The 25,420-nt window shown below is 32.5% G+C and overlaps 1 protein-coding gene across 9 annotated transcripts in view; it reads left to right on the top strand.

The window, feature by feature from the left end:
* Window positions 1-25,420, top strand: part of MEF2A (myocyte enhancer factor 2A) — a 243,666-nt gene that overhangs the window by 39,521 nt on the left and 178,725 nt on the right. For 6 of the 9 annotated variants that reach the window (XM_051981008.1, XM_051981021.1, XM_051981015.1 and 3 more), the window contains exon 2: window positions 14,608-14,729. The exons of 2 other annotated variants lie outside the window; for them this stretch is intronic. The gene's annotated coding sequence lies outside the window, so the exon portion shown is untranslated. Of the gene's footprint in view, window positions 1-14,607; window positions 14,730-17,938; window positions 18,038-25,420 lie in introns of those variants that run through there. One more of the 9 variants, XM_051981009.1, reaches the window with a different exon arrangement.

Genomic DNA, 25,420 nt, shown 5'->3' with positions numbered 1-25,420 from the left:
AAGAAAAAAACAAAAAAGGTAAAAATACTATGCTTCAATCCATATTCAGTCTCCATAGTTCTGTCTCTGTATGTTGATGGCATTTTCCTTTTCAACTGGAATTGCCTTGAATCACCACATTGTTGAAGAGCCAAGTCCATTATAGTTGATCTTCACATAATCTTCTTGTTCATATGTACAGTGTTCTCTTGGTTCTTTTCACTTCATTCAGCATCAGTAAGTCTATGTAGGCTTTTCTGAAATCAACCTGCTTATCCTTTCTTATAAAATAATATGTTACATTCATATACCATAACTTATCTAGCCATTCCCCAACTGATGGTTATCTACTCAATTTCCGTTTCTTTGCTGTAACAAAAAGGGCACAAGTAGGACCTTTTCCCTCTTTTTTTATGATCTCTGCTGGATCAAAGGGTGTGTACACACATTCCTTTGGGCATAGTTTCAGATTATCTTTTTCCTTTATTCCTGGGGTAAGTTGTATTTGTATTTCTGTTGTCTGGAGTGTTTGCAAAGCATATAATATGTTCAGGTGTGTTTACCTTATTTGAAATACTTCAAATATCTATTTTACTAAACATCTCTTTTCATTGATGATTAGGCTTGTGTCTTAGCTTGTTTGCTTTTCAGAACACTTTATCACCATCTCCCTGAAATTTTTCTTGGGTTCAGAATATCTTGTGTTCCCAAAATTTCCATTATTTTATATTTAATCTTTCTTTTTTATCTCTTGCAGTATTTGTTTATCATTGAAGTTGTGAAATTTAATTTCTATGCATCCTTAGAGTTTGTAGCATAGAGTGACGACTCCTACTTATGATCTCCCAGATACTCAGTGGTACTTAGGCATTTTGTTTTCTGTGTTCAGAAGTTCTAAGATGCTTTCTTACACTTCTTGCATTATGGTGTTAATATTTTTTGACTTGTGTTCTAAGAGATCTTTAACTTGTCTATGCATCCTGTCTAAGAGATTAGTATGTTTTCTTCTCTGTAAAGAGTGAGTGAATGTGTGTGTGTGTGTGTTTAAGTTTGTGTGTGTGTGTGTAATATTTAACATTTTTGCTTTTTCTTCTTTTTTTCTTTTTTAGTTTGTTTTTCACTATTTTGTGTCTTCCCAAATCCCAGTCAATCCTCTCAATTGTTTTTGTGGTGAAGTTTCAAGTTTTAATATTCTGTCAGTTATTTTTGCTTTGGTTGTCTAATTTCAGTACTATTAGGTGTGAAGTTTTTGTGTTCTAATTTCACCTTTTGCTATTCCCCTTCCCCCAATTTTAAGAGACCTTATTAGTCAAGCCCTCAATGTCTTCACATTTGCATTGTTTTTAGTGTATCTTTTATGTTCACTTCACCCAATCTAGATTCTTTTCCTGTCTTTGTTCTTTTTAATACTATTTCTTCCTTTGCTATAAGCACATCTGGGACTGTTTGTATGTGGTGACTGCACTGTCCTTGAAAGTGATGTTTGTGTAAAATTGTTTTTATGATTATTTCTCAATTTATTCCTTTAGTACTCTCAGGATGACTTTGCTTAGTTGGATCTCTCATCATAAGCTTATTGTAAAATGTTTTAAACCTGAACTCTTATTTTATTTTGATGCTGTTCATCTTCTAGTATCCTTATTCATAAGTCTTTTGTGAAGGAGTTTATGTTCTAAACTGGTGGTGTCCTTGGCTGATATTTCTTTCCTCTTGACAAATGTAGACACTTTTAGTCTTTGTTGTAAGTGGTTGATTTATATCGATTAAATGTCTGTATAAAGTTAATGTAGTTGAGGTTTGCCTTTTTTCGACATCCACAATCTATTTTTCTTGTTTAAACTTGTTTAAACAGGTCAGGATTGAGTTGTTTTAACTGCATACCTTATCTTTTCCTCAATTTTAATTTTATTAGCTTTGTATTAAATTTGAACTGTGTCCTAAAATTTTGGTAGTCTGATATTTAGGAGTAAACCCTACAAACTAGTAGTTCTTGTCAAAATAGAATCAATTTTGGTTTTTTTTTTTTTTGGTGGTCTTGTAGATTGCTATGCCTACTGCCTTACCTTTGTCCAATGCCATATTCTACTCATATTCTATCACAATTTTCTTGAGTTATTTCTTGCATAATTGTGGCAAGGTCCTTTTTTTGTTCACAACTTTTAGGTAATCTAATTATTCTTACATTTTCTCTTCTTGTCTGTTCTCTAGTTCTGTTGTTTTTCTTATAAGATGTTTAGTATTCTGTTCTGTTTTTTCTTTCTTTATATTATTTTGTTATTTCTTGCTCACTTATAGCTTGACTGGCTTCCCGAACTTGGCCAATTTTAATTTTCAAAGAGTTGCTTTTTTGTCTTTAAGACTCTGTATCTCCTTTTTAAATTTAGTTAGTTAATAATTTTTTTTTCATAGTCTTGTTTTTATTAGATTTTTTTTGTTGTTGTTTTTCCTCAATGTTTTTCATTTGATTTTTAAATTCTTTTTTGTTATATAAATTCTCTCTGGGCAGGGAGCCATTTAATGTTATTCTTTGAGGTAGAAGAAAGAAGTCTTTTTTATTTCATTGTCCTCCTTAGAAAATTAAAATAGGTTTTCCCTGTCTCATAATAAGTTTGTATGGTTTACTAAAGCTTTCCCCTTTGAACTGGAATCTGCTTCATATTTCTGTGTGCTACCTCATTCTTGCCTTGGGCCTTGGCTGGGTCTGGCATTTTTCTTCTTCTTCTTCTTCTTCTTCTTCTTTTTTTTTTTTTTTTTAATTTATATAGCTTTTATTTACAAAATAAATACATAGTTAATTTTTTTCAGCAGTGATAATTGCCAAACCTTTTGTCCAGTTTTTTCTCTCCTTCCCACCACCTAATTCCCCCAGATAGCAGGTATACCAATACATGTTAAATATGTTAAAGTATATTTAAATACAATATATCCATACAGTTATTTTGCTGCACAAGAAGAATTGGATTTTGAAATAGTGTACAATTAACCTGTGAAGGAAATCAAAAATGCAAGTGGGCAAAAACACAGGGATTGGAAATGCTATGTAGCAGTTCACACTCATTTCCCAGAGTTTTTTCGCTGGGTATTGCTGGTTCTATTCATTATTGAACAAATGGAACTGATTTTTTTTTTTTTATTTATTGTTGAAGAAAGCCACATGCATCAGAATTGATCATCATATAGTATATAATGATCTCCTGGTCCTGCTCATTTCATTCATCATCAGTTCACTTAAGTCTCTCCTTTCTGGGCCTTTCTGAAATCCTCCTGCTGGTCATTTCTTACAGAACAATAATATTCCATAACATTCATATGCCACAATTTATTCAGCCATTCTCCAATTGATGGGCATCCACTCAGTTTCCAGTTTTGGACCATTACAAAGAGTGCTGCCACAAACATTTTTGCACATGTGGGTCCCTTTCCCTCCTTTAATATATTTTGGGATATAAGCCCAGTAGTTTGCTGGATCAAAAGGTAAGCAGAGTTTGATAGCTTTTTGAGCATAGTTCCAAATTGCTCTCCAGAATGGCTGGATGTATTCACAATTCCACCAACAATTTATCAGTGTCCCTGTTTTCCCACATCCCCTCCAACATTCTGCATTATCTTTCCCTGTCATTCTAGCCAATCTGACAGGTGTGTAGTGGTATCTCAGAGTTGTCTTAATTTGCATTTGATTAATAATTATTTGGAGCATATTTTCATATGGCTATAAATAATTTTAATTTCTTCGTCTGAGAATTGTCTGTTCATATCCTTTGACCATTTATCAATTAGAGAATGGCTTGATTTCTTATAAATTAGAGCCAATTCTCTATATATTTTGGAAATGAGGCCTTTATCAGAACCTTTGACTATAAAAATGTTTTCCCAGTTTATTGCTTTCCTTCTAATCTTGTCTGCATTAGTTTTGTTTGTACAAAAACTTTAAATTTGATATAATTAAAATTTTCTATTTTATGATCAATAATGATCTCTAGTTCTTCTCTGGTCACAAATTCCTTCCTCCTCCACAGGTCTAAGAGGTAAACTATCCTATGTTCTAATTAATTTATAATCTCATTCTTTATGCCTTGGTCACGAATCCATTTTGACCTTATCTTGATGTATGATGTTAAGTGTGGGTCAATGCCTAGTTTCTATCATACTAATTTCCAATTTTACCAGCAGTTTTTGTCAGTGAGTTCTTATCCCAAAAGCTGGGGTCTTCGGGTTTGTCAAACACTAGATTATTAAAGTTATTGACTATTTTGTCCTTTGAACCTAACCTATTCCACTGGGTCAACTAGTCTATTTATTAGCCAATACCAAATGGTTTTGGTAACCGCAGCTTTATAATATAATTTTAGATCTGGTACAGCTAGGCCACCTTCATTTGATTTTTTTTCCATTAGTTCCCTTGAAATTCTTGACCTTTTGTTTTTCCGTATGAATTTTGTTGTTATTTTTTCTAGGTCATTAAAATAGTTTTTTGGGAGTCTGATTGGTATAACGCTAAATAAATACATTAGTTTATGTAGTATTATCATCTTTATTATATTTGCTCACCCTATCCAAGAGCATTTAATATATTAATATTTTTCCAATTGTTAGATCTGACTTTGTTTGGAAAGTGTTGTAGTTTTGCTCATATAATTCCTGATTTTCCCTTGGCAGACAGATTTCTAAATATTTATACTACAGGTAGTTACTTTAAATGGAACTTCTCTTTGTAACTCTAACTGTTGGATTTTGTTAGTGATATATAAGAATGCTGATGATTTATGTGGGTTTATTTTGTATCCTGCAACTTTGCTAAAGGTGTGGATTATTTCTAATAGCTTTTTAGTAGAATCTCTGGGATTCTCTAATATACCATTATATCATCTGCAAAGAGTGATAATTTGGTTTCCTCTACTCTACTCTACTCTACTCTACTCTACTCTACTCTACCCTAATCTAATTCCTTTAATCTCTTCCTCATCTCTTATTGCCACAGCTAGCATTTCTAATACAATATTAAATAGTAATGGTGATAATGGGCAACCTTGTTTCACTCCTGATCTCATTGGGAATGGTTCCAGTTTATTCCCAATTACATATGATGCTTATTGATGTTTTTAAATAGATGCTACTAATTATTTTAAGGGAAAGTCCATTGCTATACTCTCAAATGTTTTCAATAGGAATGAATGTTTGATTTTATCAAATGCTTTTCTGCATCTATTGAGATGATTATGTGTTTTTTTTTTAAATTTGGTTATTGATATGGTCAATTATGCTAATAGTTTTCCTACTATTTAATCAGCCCTGCATTCCTGGTATAAATCCTACTTGGTTATAGTGTATTATTCTGGGGATGATTTTCTGTAATCTTTTTGCCAATATTTTATTTAAGATTTTAGCATCAATATTCATTAGGGAGATTGGGCTATAATTTTCTTTCTCTGTTTTCAACCTACCTGGTTTAGGTATCAGTACCATGTCTGTGCCATAAAAGAAATTTAGTAGGAGTCCTTCATGCCCTATTTTTTTCAAATAGTTTATATAACATTGGAGTTAATTGTCCTTTAAATGTTTGTTAGAATTCACATGTAAAACCATCTGGTCCTGGGGATTTTTTCTTAGGGAGTTGATTAATAGCTTGTTCTATTTCTTTTTCTAAAATGGGACTATTTAAGCAATTTACTTCTTCTGTTAACCTGGGAAGCTTATATTTTTGAAGGTAGTCATCCATTTCACTTAAGTTGTCAAATTTATTGGCATAAAGTTGAGCAAAGTAACTTCTAATTATTGCTCTGATTTCCTCTTCATTGGTGAAAAGTTCTTCCTTTTCATTTTTAAGACTAACAATTTGATTTTCCTCTTTCCTTTTTTAAATCAGATTTACCAAAAATTTTATCTATTTTATTGGTTTTTTCACAAAACCAACTCTTAATTTTATTTATTAATTCAAGTTTTTTTACTTTCAATTTTATCCATTTCTCCTTTTAATTTTAGAATTTCAAGTTTAATATTTGATTGGGGATTTAAAAAAAAACTTTTTTTTTTTTTTTTTTTTTAGCTTTTTAAGTTGCAAACCCAATTCATTGATCTTCTCTTTCTCTATTTTATTGAAGTGACATAAGATTTCCCCTTATTATCGCTTTGGTTGCATCCCACAAATTTTGGTATGTTGTCTCATTGTTGTCATTCTCTGGGGTGAAATTATTGTGTCTATGGTTTGCTATTTCACCCATGGCTCTGGCAATCTTAATTAGTCAAGTTTCCTTCAGTCTTCCCAAGCCCAGATCCCAAACTCCATAACTTGTCCAGGAGGTGAAAATTTTTGTGGTTCCTGCAGAGGCTCCAGCCAAACCCAGGTGGCTCCCAGAGTCCCTACTTGGTATTTCTATGGAGCTATCCTGGAGGTATTTGCACTTCATACGGCTTAATTTCCAATGCCTTTCTTTGGATCTTTTTGGATTTTTCTAGGAGGATTGTTCTATATTTACCATCTGGGACAAATTTGTTCTGTTTGTGGGGACAATCTGGAGAGCTTGAAATTTATTGATCTCTACCATCTTCCCAGAATCCTTCTCCCCAAGTCTAAGTTTTAAGGAATTGTTTTCCTTAGTTAGCTTCTGTACTTCCTTTTCCGTTTGACCAGTTATTTTTCCCCTGAATGTCTTTTGGTATTCATGCCAAGCAGTGATACTGTCATAAGACATACATGAATCTACAGATGTTTGGGCACAAGTCACATCATCCGATCATTCATCAATTGGGACATGGCTCTTATTTTTTATAAATTTGACTCCGCTCCCTCATGTTTGAGAAATGAGGCCCTGTCAGAGAAACTTGCTTCAAAATTCTTTCCACAATAACCACTGCTAACTTTATTTTCCCCCATTTATTCTCTCCTTTCACCTGTCCTCTCAAAAATGCCTTAGTATTGACCACTCTCTCCTCCAATATGCCCTCTCTCCATCACTCCCCCTCCCATACCCTATTCACCTCTTACTTTCTTATAGGGTAAAACAGGCCCCACCCTCATACTCTTATTGAATATGTATGTTATTTCCTTTTTGAGCCAGTTCTAATGAGTTTAAGGTTGGTTCCAAGACAGAGTTCAAGTCCAAGTTTCCAAAGGGAGCAGTAAAATGAAGATAATGGTTAAAGTGTGGGCAGAATGGTTTGAAAATAGGGATGAGGAAGTGCCAGGAAGTCACTTTTTTGCTGACATTTATGTCAACAATATGACATCAAATTTGAAATTTTAAGACTCCCTTTTGCAAAATTAACAGTGAGTTTTAATCTTTCCTTGCTGGAATGAGTTGATTTACTTTCCTAAAATGTGGGGAGAAGTTGCTATTTAATTTTCATTTATTTTGAAAACCAGCAATATAAAAAAGAAACTAATTTTCATGAACACTAAATCCTATTCAAATTGTGTAAACTTAAAAAATCAATTTGAAGATCAACTTCTAGTATATGGCAGGATGAGTTCTTAAGTTTTAGTATTATGGGTGGTAGAACATAAAATAAAAATAAACTAGGTTCCCATTTGTGTATTTACAACTTAGTTCCATAAATGCTTTGTCATTTATGATTTGCATATTTATACCCTCAATTTTATGAAGCAAATAAATGGATGTATCTTTATAATTAAATTAGAATATAGTATACTTATCTACTAATCTCATACTCTCTGAAGAACTAAATTATGATAAACAAGATAGTAAAAGGCAGTATTACATGGCATATGAACCCTAACCAGAGGTGAAAAGATTTGAGTTCAATTCCTACTTCTCAATACAAAAGGCTGTATCTCTAAGACTACAAAGTGAAAACCAGTTGATGTTTGGAGCTTCTTCAGTGAACATGTCTAAAATAAATCATAGGTCAAGACCAAAAACAAAAAGCCCAAGTCTGCAAAAGAAAAAATAGCCTTAAAGGACTGTAATATAATAAAGATTTCCAATCACCTCAATTCAGAGACAATATTGCTATGTAGCAGTAAGTGGATGCAGATACCCCCCCCATTTTTTAAATAAACCACATTCAAAGAAACTATGAAGTCAACCAACCACCACCCCATACATCTTAGAAGCATTTTATCTAAGAGTATGTATTAATTTCTTTGACACTTTTGAACTTTCCATCTTCTGCTTATGGCAGAGAAGAATAGTAATTGAAGCTAAAGAAAAGGGACTAAAGTAAAAGTAAAATATGCTCTTTCTTGAAATTTTAAAATAAATGTTGAAAATATATCAAGGGCCCTTTTTTAAGGTTGCTAAGCATTTATGAGATGACAGAACTTACTGCGGCCTAGGGATTCAAATACAAGCAAATTTACATTCCAATAAGTGGAGGAAGATATCACATAAAAGGGAAAGAGGGTAAGAAGGCAGAAACAGCATGAGAATGAATGCCTGAATATACAATTATGAAAGCAACACAGTTTGGAAATGACTAGGAAATGAGGTAGAAGCCTAGTTCTATGCTTAAAGATATGGTTATATAATCAGGGGTCCTCAAACTTTTTAAATAGGGGGCCAGTTCACTGTCCCTCAGACTGTTGGAGGGCCGGACTATAGTAAACACAAAAACTTTGTTTTGTGGTCCTTTTATATAAAGAAACTTCATAGCCTTGGGTGAGGGGGATAAACATCCTCAGCTGCCACATTTGGCCCGTGGGCCATAGTTTGAGGACCCCTGAATAGGGTATCAGCTCATCTATCAAATATTTTCTTTTTTTCTAATTACATGTAAAATGTTTACAACTTTTTAAAAGTTTGTGATATTTAATGTTTTTATTTTTCCCAGTTACATGTAAAATAATTTTTAGATTTGTTTTTAAAACTTTTGAGTTCCAGATTCTCTCCTTTCTTTCCTGCCCTCACCCCATGTAAAGTTATACAAAACATTTCTATAAAAGTCATGTTACAAAAGAAAACATAAATCTTCTCCCCCCAAAAAAATCTTCAAGAAAAAAAATTTAAGTTTGCTTTAATCAAAAACAATTATTTTTCTGTGTATGAATAGCATTTTTTTCATTATAAATCCTTTAGAAGTAGTTATGGATCTTTTTACTACTGAAAATAGCAAAGTCATTCATAGCTGATCATCTTACAATATTGCTACTACCTTGTACCCAGTACATTTTACTTTGTATTAGTTCATGAAGGACTTTTCTGTTTTTTTCTGAGAGCATCCTGCTTATCATTTTTCATGGAAGGTTAATATTCCACATGATACAGTTTATTCAGCCATTTCCCATTTGATGGGCGTTCCCTCAATTTTTAATTCTTTACCCTGAGAAAAGAGCTGCTATAAATATGTTTGTACATATAATTCCTTTTCCTTTTAAAAAATCTCTTTTGGGATTCATGTTGAGTAGTGGTATTATTAGGTCAAAGAATATGAGTGATTTTATAGCCCTTTAGGCATAGTTCATATCTTTTTATCATTTATTAATTGGGGAATAATTTAAAAAATATATTTGACTTAGTTTTCTATATTTTTGCGAAAGGAGGCTTTCATCAGAGAAATTTGTTTCAAAATTCTTTTCCCAATTACTATTGCTAACTGCATTTCCCTAACCTTTGTTTATTCTTTTCTTTCCTAAAAAGTGTTTTTCTACTGACCATTTCTCCTCCAATATGCCTTCTCTTCCATCACCTTCCCTCTTTCCTGTATCCATTTCCCTTCTTACTTTTCAGCAGGGTAAGATGGATTTCTGTATCCATAGTTTTGTAAACTTAAATCCTTGCCCTATTTGTTTTTATCTCTTTGGGATATAGTCCTAGTAATGGTATTGTTTGGTTAGAGGATTTGCATGGTTTTATAGCTCTTTGGGCATTGTTCCAGATTGTTTTCTAAAATGGTTGCATCAGTATATTTCACCAATAGTACATTAGTGTTTTAATTTTTCTATATCCCCTTCAACATTTGTCTTCTTTCTTATCTTTCACATTAGCTAATCAGACAGATGTGAGGTAATAACCCATTGTTTTAATTTATATTTATCTCATTGATAGTGATATGGAAAACTTTTAATATACTATTGATAGCTTTGATTACTTTGTCTGAAAATTGTCTCTTCTTATCCTTTGACTATTTATCAGCTGAGGAATGGTTCTTATTTCTATAAATTTGATTCAGTTTTTATGTTTGAAAAATGAAGTCTTTTATCAGAAAAACTCACTGTAAAATTATTTTCAAGTAATATTAGTTATGTATTTCCCTCCATCCTATTTTCCTTGTGTTTATCCTATCTGTCCTTTTACAGTGTCCATTCTCAAAAGTGTTTTGCTTCTGACTTTTACATCTCCCAAATAGCCCTCCATTCTGTAGGCTCTCTTCCTCTCTCCCTTTTTCTTATTCATTTCCCTTCCTACTTTCCTGTATGGTATGATAGATTCTGTATCCAACTGAGTTTGACTATTATTCCCCCTGAGCCAATTCTGATGAGAGTAAAATTAATGTGTTCTCCTCCCCACTTCACTCATTTTCCCCTCCATTGTAAAACTTCACTCAGTCCTCTTTTACTTCAGATCATTTGTCTCTTTCTACCTCTTTCTCCTTTTTTCTTATGTATTCTTCATTCTCATCCCTTAATTTAATTTTTTTTAGATAAACATGTCATCCCATTCAAGACCGATCTCTGCTTTCTGCCTATGCATATTCCATCTAATGGCCTTAATAATGAGAAAGTTTTTAGGAATTATAAATATCCCATGTAGGAATATAAAGTGTAACCATATCAAATCCCTTATGATTTCTCCTTCCTGCTTACCTTTTTATGCTTCTTTTAGATCTTGTATTTGAAAATCATATTTTCTATTCAGCTCTGATCTTTTCATCAGGTATGCTTCAAAGTCCTCTATTTCATTGAATATCTGATTTTTCTCCTGAAGGATTATATTCAATTTTGCTGAGTTGATTTTGATGTGTGACTCTTGGTTCTGACTGATCCTAGCTCTTGTGTTGTCCAGAATATTATGTTTCAATCTTTAATATAGAAGCTCCTAAGTCTTGTATTTTCCTGTGACTCCATGATATTTGAATTGTTTCTTTTTGGCTGCTTGCAGTATTTTATTCTTGATCCTGGGACATTTGGAATTTGGCTATAATATTCTTGGAAATTTTCATTTTGGGATCTCTTTTCAGGAAGTGATTAATTGATTTTTTCAATTTCTCATTTTATTTTCTGGTTCTAGAATATCAGGGCAGTTTTCCTTGATAATTTCTTGAAAGATAATGTCTTGACTCTTTTGGTCTTGACTTTGATGTAGTCTTAAATTATCAGGTCAGTTATTTTCCCAATGAGGTATTTCACATTTTCTTCTATTTAAAAAAATTTTTTTTGATTGTTTCCTGATGTCTCATAAAGTCATTAGCTTCCACTTGTCCAGTTCTGTTTTTTTAAAAATTATTTTCTTCAATGAGCTTTTATACCTCCTTTTTCATTTGACCTATTCTGATTTTTAAAGTGTTATTTTCTTTAGTATTTTTTGTGCCTCCTTTGCCAAACTCTTGAATCTTTTTCTCATGATTTTCTTGCATCCCTTTCATTTTCCTTTCCAATTTTTCTTCTACCTCTCTTACTTGATTTTCAAAATCCTTTTTGAACTCTTTCCTGTCCTAAGACCAATTCATATTTTTCTTGGAGGCTTTGGATGTAGGAGCTTTGACATTCTTTATCTTTTTCTGAGTGTGTTCTTCCTTGTCACCATAGTAACTTTCTATGGTAAGAATTTTTTCTGTTGTTTGCTCATTTTCCAATCTATTTCTTGATTTTTACCTCTATAATAAAGTGGGGCTCTGCTTCTCAAGTGGAGAGGGCACTGTCTCAAGCTTTAGATTTTTTTGTGTAGCTGCTTTTAGAGGTAATTCTTAGAGCCTGTTAAGTTTTTGACTCTTTCAAAATACTGTGTGATTTAAGGCAGATTTTTTTCCCCAAGAAATTTTTTATGTGGCTCTGGATATAGATATATAAAAAATATGTGCAAATCAAATATTTACTGATAAGAAATCGTAATTTTAAACTGACACATTCTTATGAGGCACCACATAGGATCATGGACCACAGTTTAAGAAGCTGGCATCCCAAAAAGTTATCAAACTGTGCATACTCTTTGACTCAGCAGTGTTACTACTGGGCTTATACCCCAAAAAGATACTAAAGAAGGAAAAGGGACCTGTATGTGCCAAAATGTTTGTGGCAGCCTTGTTTGTAGTGGCTAGAAACTGGAAATTGAATGGATGCCCATCAATTGGAGAATGGCTGAATAAATTGTGATATATGAATGTTATGGAATATTATTGTTCTGTAAGAAATGACCAGCAGGATGAATACAGAGAGGCTTGGAGAGACTTATATGAATTGATGCTAAGTGAAATGAGCAAAACCAGGAGATCATTATACACTTCAACAACGATATTGTATGAGGATGTATTCTGATGGAAGTGGATTTCTTTGACAAAAAGATCTAATTCAGTTTCAGTTGATCAATGCTGGACAGAAACAACTACACCCAAATTAAAAGCACTGGGAAATTAATGTAAACTGTTTGCATTTTTGTTTTTCTTCCCGGGTTATTTTTACCTTTTGAATCCAACTCTTCCTGTGCAACAAGAGAACTATTCGGTTCTGCATACATATATTGTATCTAGTATATACTGTGGCATATTTAACATGTATAGGATTGCCTGCCATCTAGGGGAGGGGGTGGAGGGAGGGAGGGGAAAAGTTGGAACAGAAGTGAGTGCAAGGGATAATGTTATTAAAAAAAAAACTACCCAGGCATGGGTTCTGTCAATAAAAAGTTATAATTTAAAAAAAAGAAGCTGGTATCTAGGGAGAGAAGTGTGTTTACTACTCTCTTGTATTGTGCACTGGTTTGTGATCGACTACAAGCACTCTTTTCAGCCCTTGAACTGTGACTTGGGTAAGCTTTGCTATGGTAGTGCTCCTTCTTGCACTATTATTAAGACCCAGGACTTTTACCTGATCCGAGTATAGGCAGTAAAAAAGAGTTGTGCCCTTGGTGCCATCAAAGGAATGTATGTATGTACATGTAGGTACATCTCCCTCTGACCATTGTCCCATCCCTTTACCATCTATGGGCTGAAAGGTCTGGAAACTGCCACTGTTGCCACTGGTAAAGTCACCTGGTGGCCTGCTCCTGATTTGCTTGGGCCTGGTCGTGGCTGGCACGCATACACTGGACAGCATTCCTTTTTTTCCCTGGTGTAACAGATCTCTCCTGTAGACCTGAGTTGTCTTGGGCTGGAAAAAACATTTCAGTTTTTTGGTGTATTCTGCTGCAATAGAATTTGTTTAGAGTCATTATTTAAAGATATTTGGAGGGATTTGGAGGGGAGCTCAGGCAATACTCTGACATCTTGGTTCACCCTTATAAGATACAGTCTTAATACAGGTAAATTTATTATTATTATTATTATTTATTTTTTTTACCTCCCTGTCTCCCTCCTTGTACAACTGAAAGAGAAAAAGTCCTTGTCACAAATATATGTAGTTAAGTCAAGCAAATTCTTACTTTGGCCAGGTATATGTATGTATGTGTGCGTGCATGCATGCATATACATACATACATGTATATATGTATGTGTACTTGTCTTATTTTGTTTTTTGGGTCCATTGTCTTTCAGGAAGTCTGTGTTGTGTTTCAAGTTGAATACTAGGGAATTATGTTTGGTCATTGTGTTGATTAGAGTCCTTAAGTTGTTCAAAAATCTTTTAAACAATATTTTCCCCATTTTGTTCACTTTATTCTATAATAGTTCTTTATATAGGTCTTTCCAAATTTCTCTCAAACTGTTCCCCCTTCATTTCTCACAGTATATAATAGTATTCTATAACATTTATACACTAGAACCAATTCAACCATTCTTTTAATTAATTAATGGACAGTCCCTCAATTTCCATTTTTATATAAATATAGTATAAATACTATAAATATTTTCCTTTTTTAAAATTTCCTCCATTTGATTTCTTTGGGTATAGGAATTTCAACATAGTGCTATTATTAATAGCACAATATAACTACTATAAATTTATATAGTATAAATACTATAAATATTTTCCTTTTTTTTTATTTCCTCCATTTGATTTCTTTGGGTATAGGAATTTCAACATAGTGCTATTATTAATAGTTCAAATCTTGACTGTTTTATGTTCTCTATTTGAAAATTCCATGTGTATCAAGATAAAAAAAATTGTTATAATAATGTAGTGATGCAAATCATAGAGCAGCTTGAAAGTTTGCTTTTAAAAACACAAAAAGAAGAGAGTGAGTTCTTAAAATGTGAACTGTGGAAAAGAAAGGACTTTATAGAGCTTTCACTGACAGAATTCTAATAGTATTCTAGTATTCAACTGACATGTTCATTTAAATAATTTGGTTAAACTATGAAGTTCAGGAAATATTTCAGATCTCACTTACAAAGTTACAATACATTTTTCCTGGAATGAAACTTTCAAATGTTGTATATATTACATTCAGTTGGCTCAAATTTTTGTTTTTAATATTACTTAAACAGGCCTTATTTTGAAAAGTAGAAAGTTAAGTTGACAATCTTATATATGTAAAACAAGGAGAAATAAATATTAACTTTTAATTTCCCTCCCCTTTTTTTAAGGTGTTGCATTTTAAGAAAGAGTAACCAACAAGAACTTGCTGCAAGGGCTGAACTGTCTATACTTAATTGCTTATCTTTTTGCTGAGTTTTGTTTATACAAAAGATTCAACACATCAATTCTGGTAAGAATTTTTTTGATTTAGTACTATATAACAAACAGCAGTAAACTCTTATAATATATTTTAATTGGAAGATTCTGTAAATATGTCTCTGTTATGTTGGGTGGTGTTTTATTTGAATTGGCTTTCAGAAAAAGAAAGCCTAACTCTATTAATTCCAAAAGACTCGTAGTAACTTTTGGTGGCGGCTTTTATTTTTTTATATATTCTGTACCTTTTGTTTAAAGCAATTTTTTGTTTTTTAAAAATTTTTATTCATTTTAAATTTAAATACAAAGTGGGAAAAGAGAAAAAATGTTTATACACACAGCAGAACATGAGAGGATTTAATATAAAACAATAAATTTCCATTTCACAAAAAACTATGTAATAAATCCTACACATTGTTTTCAAGGCAACCCAGCTTTTCTGTGCTTCCTTGTAGGTTTTATTTTTTTCTCTGCTGTGTACTTTAAATTTAATTTTATTATTATTTTTTCTACGTCAGTGAAATAATTTTATTTACTAATTTAATTGTAATGGCATTGAATATATAGATAAGTTAGATAAAATTATTGGCTTTATCTATCCATAAATGATAAATATTTCTCCAGTTATTTAAATCAGACTTTATTTGCATGAAGAGTATTTTATTCTTATGTTTATGGAGGTTGCTATATCTGTTTTGGCTAGTATATTTTAAGGTATTAACATTGTTTAGTAATTTTAAGTAGTCTAAAACAGTGTTAAATAATATTGGTGATATGTAGTATAGTTTCCCTATTTTTCTCTTTTAATTTATTTTAGCTTTAATTTTGACGTTATGATTATCCTCCCTGCAACATAGTAAATTCTATTTTAGTCTTTTATTTTATCTCTTTATCTTTAAAATAAATAAATTTTATTTATTATCTGTGTATTTCTCTTTTGTATCCTGTTTCCTAAAAGCACAAGATGTTGAATTCATATTTTTTAATCCATTCTGTTTTTGTTTATGTTTTATAGGTAAATTCATATAGTGAATTGTAATTACTTGTTATGTATTTTCCTCCATCCTATATTTTCTCCTTGTCCTTATGCTAGCTCTTTTCACTTGTCTAATTTATACCTGCGACCTTGCCCTCTTTTTTTCCTTAATCTGCATCTCTCTTAAGAGTTTATCCCTTGCCTTTCTAAGTATTTCTCCCTTATTCCCTTCCCTTCCTAATTCTTAATCTACACATCATTCTAAAAGTTATTTTCCTATCCCCTAAACTCTTATTTCTTTCTAAATTTAGAAGACATTTATAGCCTTCTAGATGTATATATTGTTCCCTCTTTGACTTATATCTGATAAGAGTAAGGTTCCAACCTCCCAGCCCTCCTCTTTCTCTTGCTTTTTCTATATCAATTTTTCCTTTCATGCCTCATTTGTAAAAGATAATTACTCCTTTTCATCTATCTCTCCCTGTGCAATTATATATTTTTTAGAAGCATCCCATTTTACAGAGTACAGCCCAAACCTTTCAAATTACCAAAATAATGAGTCATAAGATTATCAATAGTCTTATATTTCACATATAAGAAGTAAACATTTTGACCTTATTATGTTCCTTATAATTGTTCTTTAATGTTTACCTTATATTTCATCTAGATCTTACATATTGAATTTTCCATTAAGTTCTCTTTTTGTCACAAAATTTTTCAGTTTATTAAAGGTCCACTTTTCCTCATTTACTTAACTTTGTTAGGTAAATTACACTTGGTAACTCCAGCTCTCTTGCTCTGTGAAATATCGTGGTTTAATACCTGTGGTCTTCAAACTGCTAGATCTTGTGTAATTCTGATCATAGTTCCATGGTAGTTTTTTTTGTCTTTCTGTTATTGATACTGAGTTTCTTCATAACCTAGGAGCTTTGAAACTTGGCTATGACATGTCTGAAATTTTTCCTTTAGGGATCTCTTTCATTTGGTGATTGGTGGATTTGTTTTTGTTTTTGTTTTTTTTGTGTTTCTGCTTTAGCTTCTTGTTGTAGAACTTCAAGGCAATTTTCCTTGATAATTTCTTGCAATACTGCATTGTATGTATGTATATAATATATATATATTATATTATATGCAGTATTCTTTTTCTTAATTGAAAATTTCAAGTAGTCTGAAAATTTTTATATTGTCTCCAGTTTGTTCTCAAGATGAATTATTTTTCTGATGAGATGTTTCACATTATGTTCTTTTATTTTCATTCTTTTGATTTTATTTTATTGTTTCTTGATGCTTGATACTATCATTAGTTTTCTCTTGCCAATTCTAGTTTTCTGGGCATTATTTTCTTCCTTAAATTTTAAAATCTCTTTGAAGTTGGTTGACTTTCTTTTCATAAATTTTCTTGATCTTGGATGGCTCTTTCCCCCCCTTAATTGTGATGACTTCGTTTAGCACCCAGGATATTTTAAAATTAGCCGGAGTCAGGATTAGGGAAAATCCTTGATCTTTATTCTTTGCGGAGGTGAAGGGGAATGGCTATATGAAGTAAGGGCAATTGGACACGAATCCGGAGAGCAGTGCCTCTGGCAAATCTTCTAAGCAATCTCCTATACAGCTCATCAAAGTTGCACAGAGAGTAGGTGGGGCCGTTCTTTCTCCAAGCATGTATTAATAAATATTGTCCAGTTGCCAATTAATAAGGCTAATTAGCCTTAAGTGCTGGAACTCAGTGCATTTGCTCAGCTTCAGCCCATTACACCTAATTTTTCCTTCATTTCCCTTATTTTATCTTTAAAGTTCTTACAAGAAGGCAAAACTTTTTTAGCTCCACTATCATTCTCTTAATATGAACCCAGATCTTCTCTTTCCCCATAATAGTAGCTATCTATGATTGGGTTCTTTCTCCTTTGCTAACTCATTTTTTTTTTTTTTTTGGTTTTATTTTATTTTTAGCAGATTATTATATAATCAAATACAAAACCTGAAGTATGAGGAATGGTGCCTCAAGTCTAAGATCCTTCTTATGATTACTTTCTAAACTCTATCCAGGGTCAAACTTTGGGCATTCCTATCCATTTCTCATTCAGGGCTAGTGCTTTCAGCATATTTTCCTTTAAATGCTCATGCTTCCTGTGAATGCAAACATCCTTTACTCTTGCTGCTCTAGAATTGAAACCAGGGACTCTGTTCTCTGTCAAGTGTCCATAACCAGCAAGATCTCTGCCCTCTGCTACCACATTCACCAGGTGTATGTCTGCTCCTTTTCCTCTGCAGGAATCATGTCTGGTCATCATCCTAATTGAAGATGATATCTGTGTATGCATGGGAGAAATGGATAAGTTTAGTTATATTCTTGATATCCAGAGTTTGTAAGTTTGATTATCTGTTTCTTATTTCTTTTTTTTAATTGATGTTTATTTTCCTTCTCTGATATGGATTAACATTAGCTTTTGGTATATCATTGTCTCAAATTTAAACTTAAGAATTAAAGGAAAGTCTTAGCATCTAACTTATCTGAATCTTAGGAATATGGTATAAATCCCATCTTCTGCCTCTGTTTTCTTTCATAGGCATTTGGAGGGTCTTATAATTATAAGGAACTTGTACAATCATCTTATTTTTTCTGTTGATTTTTTTCAAATGAAGAAACTATGGCATATAAATTGAGCTACTCATTGTCACAAGATACATAGTTGATATTTGTATTTAAATCATATATATGCATATATAGACATAATACATGTGTGTGTGTATATGTATATATATATTAAAGATATGGGTATATATTTATATTTGAATGTAAAATTCAAATAGACAAGCAGCTGTTGTCAAATAGACAAGTAGTTGCAAAGTACTATAGACATAGCTATATATATGACTAGATATATTGTTGCTTCAAAAACTGTTAAAAATTTAAAGCTGATTTAAGACTTAAAGAGGCATTTTGTATATGTGTATACTACACACACACACACACACACACACACATACACACACACATATCATCAGTTAATTGATATAAGAATTCATATGTTTTTATATTTGAAAGGAAGATTAGAGGGGTTCCAAATTCCTTGATGACATGTAGGACTTAAAAATTTGCCTATACTTTGTGCTAATTCCTCATGTTTTATTGTTGGGAAATCTCTGTATCTTCCCTGCCTTTCTTTGTGTGTGTTTGGCTACTTCTCTTTCATTCTGAATACTTCAAAGGACTTTTAAGTTGCAATTTTCCAAAGCCTTAGAAAAGATTCCTTTGAAATCTTAGGATGTTTGTTTTTTGGGAGTATGTAAGAGAATTAGTTATCTTTTCTTTAAAAAATTTTTATCCTTCTTGAGTGCTCTATTTGAATCTTTTTTACTAACAGGAAATCTTACTTGGGGCTATAGATAAGTACTTTGGATCTACTGTGTCCATATTATTTTTTTAAATTATTATTATAGCTTTTTATTTACAAGATATATGCATGGGTAACTTTTCAGCATTGACAATTGCAAAACCTTTTGTTCCAATTTTTCCCCTCCTTCCCTTCCCCTCCTCCCCCAGATGACAGGTTGACCAATACATGATAAATATGTTAAAATATAAGTTAAATACAATATATGTATACGTGTCCATACAGTTACTTTGCCGTACAAAAAGAATTGGACTTTGAAATAGTACAATTAACCTGTGAAGGAAATAAAAAATGCAGGTGTTGTCCATATGTATTTAAGTTGTGGATTTTTTTTTTTTTTGATGTACATCTGAGGAATTATAAGAGGTCCATTTATCTGAACTATAGAGTACTGGATTTCTTTCTGAGAAGAGATTAAAAATTATTTGAACTATTCTAGTTCTAGTCACTTTGCCTTAGAGATGCAAATACATTTTGGGGGGATAGGCTTGTGCCTAAAACATAGAATATTGAATTTTTTTCTCCAAGACAGGTGGGAGCCAGAGTGTAAAAGACTGAAAATGTTAGTGTTTATATTTGATTCTAGAGGCAATAGGGAGCTATTGAAATTTTTTGAATAGGGAAGTGACATGACCCATATCTGTGCCTTAGGAAAACATTTTGATAGGGATTTGTGCATGTGTGTGGAGTTGGATTAAATTAGGGAAAGACTTGACTGACACAGACCAATATGGAATCAAGTACAATATTTCAGGTAAGAGATGATAAAAGTCTAGTTAAAGGAGGGTGGTAGCCATTTGAGTAGCGAGAAGGGGAAAATTATGAGATGTCGCATTAGTAGAAATAATAGTACTTGACTATTGCTTGTTGTATCTAGTGTCTGGTAAATGAAAATGGAAGGTGTGGGACACCAATGTCATAAGCCTGAATGAGTAGAAAAATGGTGGTATTCCGTAGGGAAACTGGAAAATTTGAAAGAGGGAGTGTTTTTGCATGGGTGGGAAGATAATGAAGTCTGTGATACAGGTTGTAGCCTTTTTATGCTGTTCATATTGTGTTACCGTTCTCTTCCAAAATAAAGGAAAATAGAATTTTGATTTACTAATTACTAGCTGGAAGTAATTATACTGCTTACTGCTTAACTGCTGCTATTAGTGACTGAGTTGGTGTCTACTGTAGAAGCAGCAGAAAGAAGAAAGGAATTCAGGGCTGGATGCTTGCGCAACAAGCATCAGAACAATGAAGAAAAAAGTAAGGCCAGAGCAAAAAGAGTTAGTAAAAGATAGTGGTTAAAGTAAGAATAAATAATAGGTTTATGGGAGAGCTAGGTGGTACAGTGGTCCTGGCTTCAGGAAGACCTGATTTCACATTTGGCTTTAGAAACTTATTAGCAGTGTGACCCTGGAAAAATCATTTATCCTCATCCCACCAAACAGAATAAAGTATATCTTTGTCACATTTTTAAAAAATGGCAGGACAGTAGATTATTATCAAAGTATTAGTTTTTCAATTTTCAGGATGACAACAGTGGTATAGTTAATAAATGATATTGACCACCCTTGTAGTTGGCTTAGGTGGAATGAAGTAGATAACAGGAATTGAGAAAGGTGATAAACTTGAGAGAGTATTTGAAAGAACATCAACATATATATTGTGATCTCTGAGTATGAGATTGCATTGTTTTTTTTTTTATGTTAAACATGTGCAATTCCTCCATACATGTTTCCACAAGTATCATATTGTATAAGAAAAATCAGATCCAAAAGGAAAAAAAAAATGAGAAAGAAAACAAAATGTAAGCAATCAGCAACAAAGAGTGAAAATATTATGTTGTGGTTCACATTGAGTTCCCACTGTCCTCTCTCTGGGTGCAGATGGCTTTCTTCATCCCAAGACAATTGGAACTGGTCTAAATCATCTCATTGTTGATGAGAGCCATGTCCATCAGAATTTATCATTGTGTAATTTTGCTGTTGCCATATTTAATGATCTCCTGGTTCTGCTCATTTCACTTAGCATCAGTTCATATAAGTCTCTCCAGGACACTCTGAAATCATCCTGCTAATTATTTCTTTTCTTTTTTTTTTAATAACTTTTTATTGATAGAACACATGCCAGGGTAATTTTTTACAACATTATCCCTTGCATTCACTGCTGTTCCGGTTTTTCCCCTCCCTCCTTCCACCCCCTCCCCCAGATGGCAAGCAGCCCTTTACATGTTGAATAGGTTACAGTATATCCTAGATACAATATATGTGTGCAGAACCGAACAGTTTTCTTGTTGCACAGGGAGAATTGAATTCAGAAGGTAGAAATAACCCGGGAAGAAAAACAAAAATGCAAGTAGTTTATATTCATTTCCCAATGTTCTTTCTTTGGGTGCCTGCTAATTATTTCTTAGAGAATAATAATATTCCATAATATTCATATGCCATGACTTGTTCAGTCATTCTCCAATTGATAGGCATCCACTCAGTTTCCAGTTTTCTTGCCACAACAAAAAGGGTTGCCACAAACATTTTTGCACCCGTGGGTCCCTTTCCCATCATATGATCATATAATAAAAGCCCAGTGGAAACACTGTGGATCAAAGGGTATGCATAGTTTGATAGTCCTTTGGGCATAGTTCTAAATTGCTCTCCAGAGTGGTTGAATCAGTTAACTCCTCCATCAGCAATGTATTAGTATCCCAGTTTTCCCACATCCCTTCCAACATTTATTATCTTTTCCTGTCATCTTAGCCAATCTGAGAGGTGTATAGCGATATCTCAAGAGTTGTCTTAATTTGCATTTCTCTGAACAATAATAATTCAGAGCACCTTTTCATATGACTAGAAATGGTTTTAATTTCTTCATCTGAAAATTGCCTGTTCATATCCTTTGACCATTTATCAATTGGAGAGTGGCTTGAATTCTTATAAATTTGAATCAATTCTCTATATATTTTAGAAATGAGGCATTTATCAGAACCCTTTAAAGTAAAAAAATTTTTTCCCCCAGTTTATTGCTTTCCTTTTAATTTTGTCTGCATTGGTTTTGTTTGTACAAAACCTTTTTAACTTAATGTAATCAAAATTATCAATTTTGCATTCAGTAATGTATTCAAGTTCTTCTTTGGCTACAAATTCCTTCCTTCTCCACAGATCTGAGAGGTAAATTATCATTTGTTCTTCTAATTTGCTTATAATATCACTTTTTATTTCTAAATCATGAACCCATTTCTATCTTATCTTGGTATAGGATGTTAAGTGTGGGTCAATTGAATTGATTTTTGAAATTGATGCTTTAAAAAAAAATAGCTTCAGAAACTCATGCCATGAAGTAAATTAGCGGATGCCTTATATCTGTCATTAATCTTTACTAATCAGTTTATGGAGATAATGAAATATTAGGTTTATAAGAGAAAAAACTTTTTAGGGATATTAAGGAGAAATGAATCATAGTATCACAGATTAGGAGCTGTAAAAAGGTGTGGTTACTATTCTTTTACTCCAGGGGTTCTTAATTTGGGGTCATTTTGGTACTCAAGGGTTCAGTGGGTTAACTTTGGTGAGGGTGAGACATGAATTTTTATGGGGAGAAAATACATCTTTATCTTCCAACTGGATTTAGCATTTCCTTTAAAGCATGAATGGCAAAAATGATTAATTGTGAAGGGGTTTATCCATAGGCTTCACCAAGTTGTATCCATGACTCAAAAAAGTTAAAAAACAAGCAAACAAACAAACAAACAAACAAACCCTGTCTCATTTTACAAATCATGAAATAGGTACAGAAAGGTTGTGACTTGCCTAAGATCACACCAAACTAATAAGTGTAGATGGTGTATAAATTCAGGTGAGGTATAAGACTAGGACTCTTTGTATTTCACCCTATAGTATATTGTTTCTTTTCCTTTAAAATACATTTTATTGTTATCTGTTGCTTGTTTCACACATCACCCACATGTGATCCTTTTTATTCACACTGCCACCATTCTCAAATAGAGTCTTGATCTTCATCCCACCACCTGCTTGTTTTGTTTCAAATATTTGTCATATTTGAATATCTTTCTAACAAGTCTTCCTCCTGTATCTCTTCTCATCTAATTCATCCTTCATATTGTTGCCATATTAATTTGTCTTTTGCATATGTGAATCTGGCCATATCTTTTCAGAAATCTTCAGTGGCTCCTTATTACCCGATTAGTAAAGTTCATCATCCTTTACTTATTGGTGATGGTCAAGATATTACTCTGAATTTATGTGCTAGTTCCAGTTTCCTCATTTGCAGTTCAGTGCAGCTAAATTTCATTAAGGTACTATCCCTTCCCTGAAATATACATGAAACCGGGACAGTTAGATGGCACAGTGGGTGGTCTTGTGTGAGGAGTACCTGAGTTCAAATTGGGCCCTAGACACTTAATAGTTCCTAGTTGTGTAACCCTGGGCAAGTGATTTAACCCCAAATACCTCACACAAAAAAAAAAAAAGATAAAAAATTTTTCTTTTAAAAGAAAGAAATATACATAAGCCAAAATATGTAGTAAATACTGGCTGTACTTGTCTCCTTTTCAGTCTGCATTTGTACCAGGCTTGACATTGAATTCAGACATTAGAATCCTCATTATTATTTTTTTTCCTGTAAGAGAGATGAAGTGGTTCAAGTGATTGTCTTAATTTAAAAAAAAACCCAGTTATTCCTTTTGAAATTTAACTGCCTCATCTGTATGATCCTAACTTATTTTAATGTTGATTATTTTATAGAAATATTATATAAATATGTAAATATTATTTAATTATTATTATTGTTTATAGTGTACCACTAAATATTAAAAATATTCTTATTTTTGCCAGTAATAAAAAGAAATTTTCCTTACTAGTATGGTCAGAGTCCTTGATGCTATATGTACTTTATAGTGATCTGCTAAAAACTTAGTTACTGTTATAAACATTCCTCTTCTGAAAAGTTTTATTGACACTGTTTTATTTTTACATTCTTTTAATTCCTAATGACTATCTCTCCCCCAAAACCATTCTTCATTTTTAATAAATTGTTCTTATTAAGTTGTTTTATCTATATCCAACTCTTTGTTCTTCCATTTGGGATTTTCTTGGCAAAGTTACTAGAGCAATTTGTCATTTCCTTCTCCAATTCATTTTACAAATAAGGAAACTGAGGCAAATAAGGTTAAAGGACTTGTCCAGGGTTATATAACTAGTAAGTGTCTGAAGCTAGATTGGAATTCAGAGTATCCTGACTACAGGCTAGACGCTGTTTCACTTAGCTGGTTCAAATATAGTTAAACAAAATACCATGTTTTGAAAAATGTATGCCTCATTCTTTTCTCTCCCTCAATAGTATTTTATGTTTCCTAATACTTATAAGAGGTATTTCTCAAAATTCATTTTTATAAGATTGTGTTCCAAATTTTTTCTTTCTCCTCTTTCTCCTTTCCCTTCCCCAAGACAGTAAGCAATCTGTTATAGATTAAATGTGTACAATCCTTCTAAGTGTATTTTCATATTTATCATGTCATGTAAGAAAAAACAGACCAAAGGGGGGGGGAATCTACAAGAAAAAAAAGCAAACAAACAAAAAAAAGGTGAAAAAACAAACAAACAAAAAGATCCATGTTGATCTTTCTGGGTGCAGAATGGCAATTTTATTCTGAGTCTGTTGAAATTGCTTAGGATCACCACGTTGCTGAGAAGAGCTAAGTATATCATGTTTGACCATAGGAAGTGTTACTGTTACTCTGTACAAAGTTCTCCTGGTTCTGTTCACTTCACTCATTAATCAATTCATGTAAGTCCTTCTTGATCATTTTCCAAATGATGAGCACCCAGCATGCTCATCATTTCTTATAGAATAATAATATTCTATTACATTTATTCTATGCCTCATTCAGCAATCTGTCATCCATTACTGTTTTATCAAAAAGCAAGCGTCATAATTCACTATCTTTACCCTGATGTCACAGTTGGCCACAGGATTGATAGTTTTGAAGCCTTTTCAATACTATTTTCCTTTAGTCATTATGTAAATTGTGCTGTTTTATGCTTGCTTTGGTTTGAAGTAGTTTGTCAGACATTTTCCAAAGTTTCTCTGAATGTTACTTATTTCATATTTCTTATGTACAGTAATATTCCATTATATTCATATATCACAATTTTTTTCAGCCATTCCTCAAACAGTGGGTCTCTTCTAGTTCCTTGTGGCTGTAAAAGTACTCAATAAATATTTGTAATATGGGACCTTTTCTTCTGTCTTTGATCTCCTAGGATTATATGCTTTATAGCATATTTCTATACCGCTTTGTAGCGGTATTTCTATAATGCTTATGGGCAATTTAGTGACTTGTTTGATATGTTT

This window comes from Antechinus flavipes, chromosome 2 (assembly GCF_016432865.1).
Source record: "Antechinus flavipes isolate AdamAnt ecotype Samford, QLD, Australia chromosome 2, AdamAnt_v2, whole genome shotgun sequence".
NCBI classification, from domain to species: Eukaryota; Metazoa; Chordata; class Mammalia; order Dasyuromorphia; family Dasyuridae; genus Antechinus; species Antechinus flavipes.
This window is presented reverse-complemented; position numbering and strand designations above follow the sequence as displayed.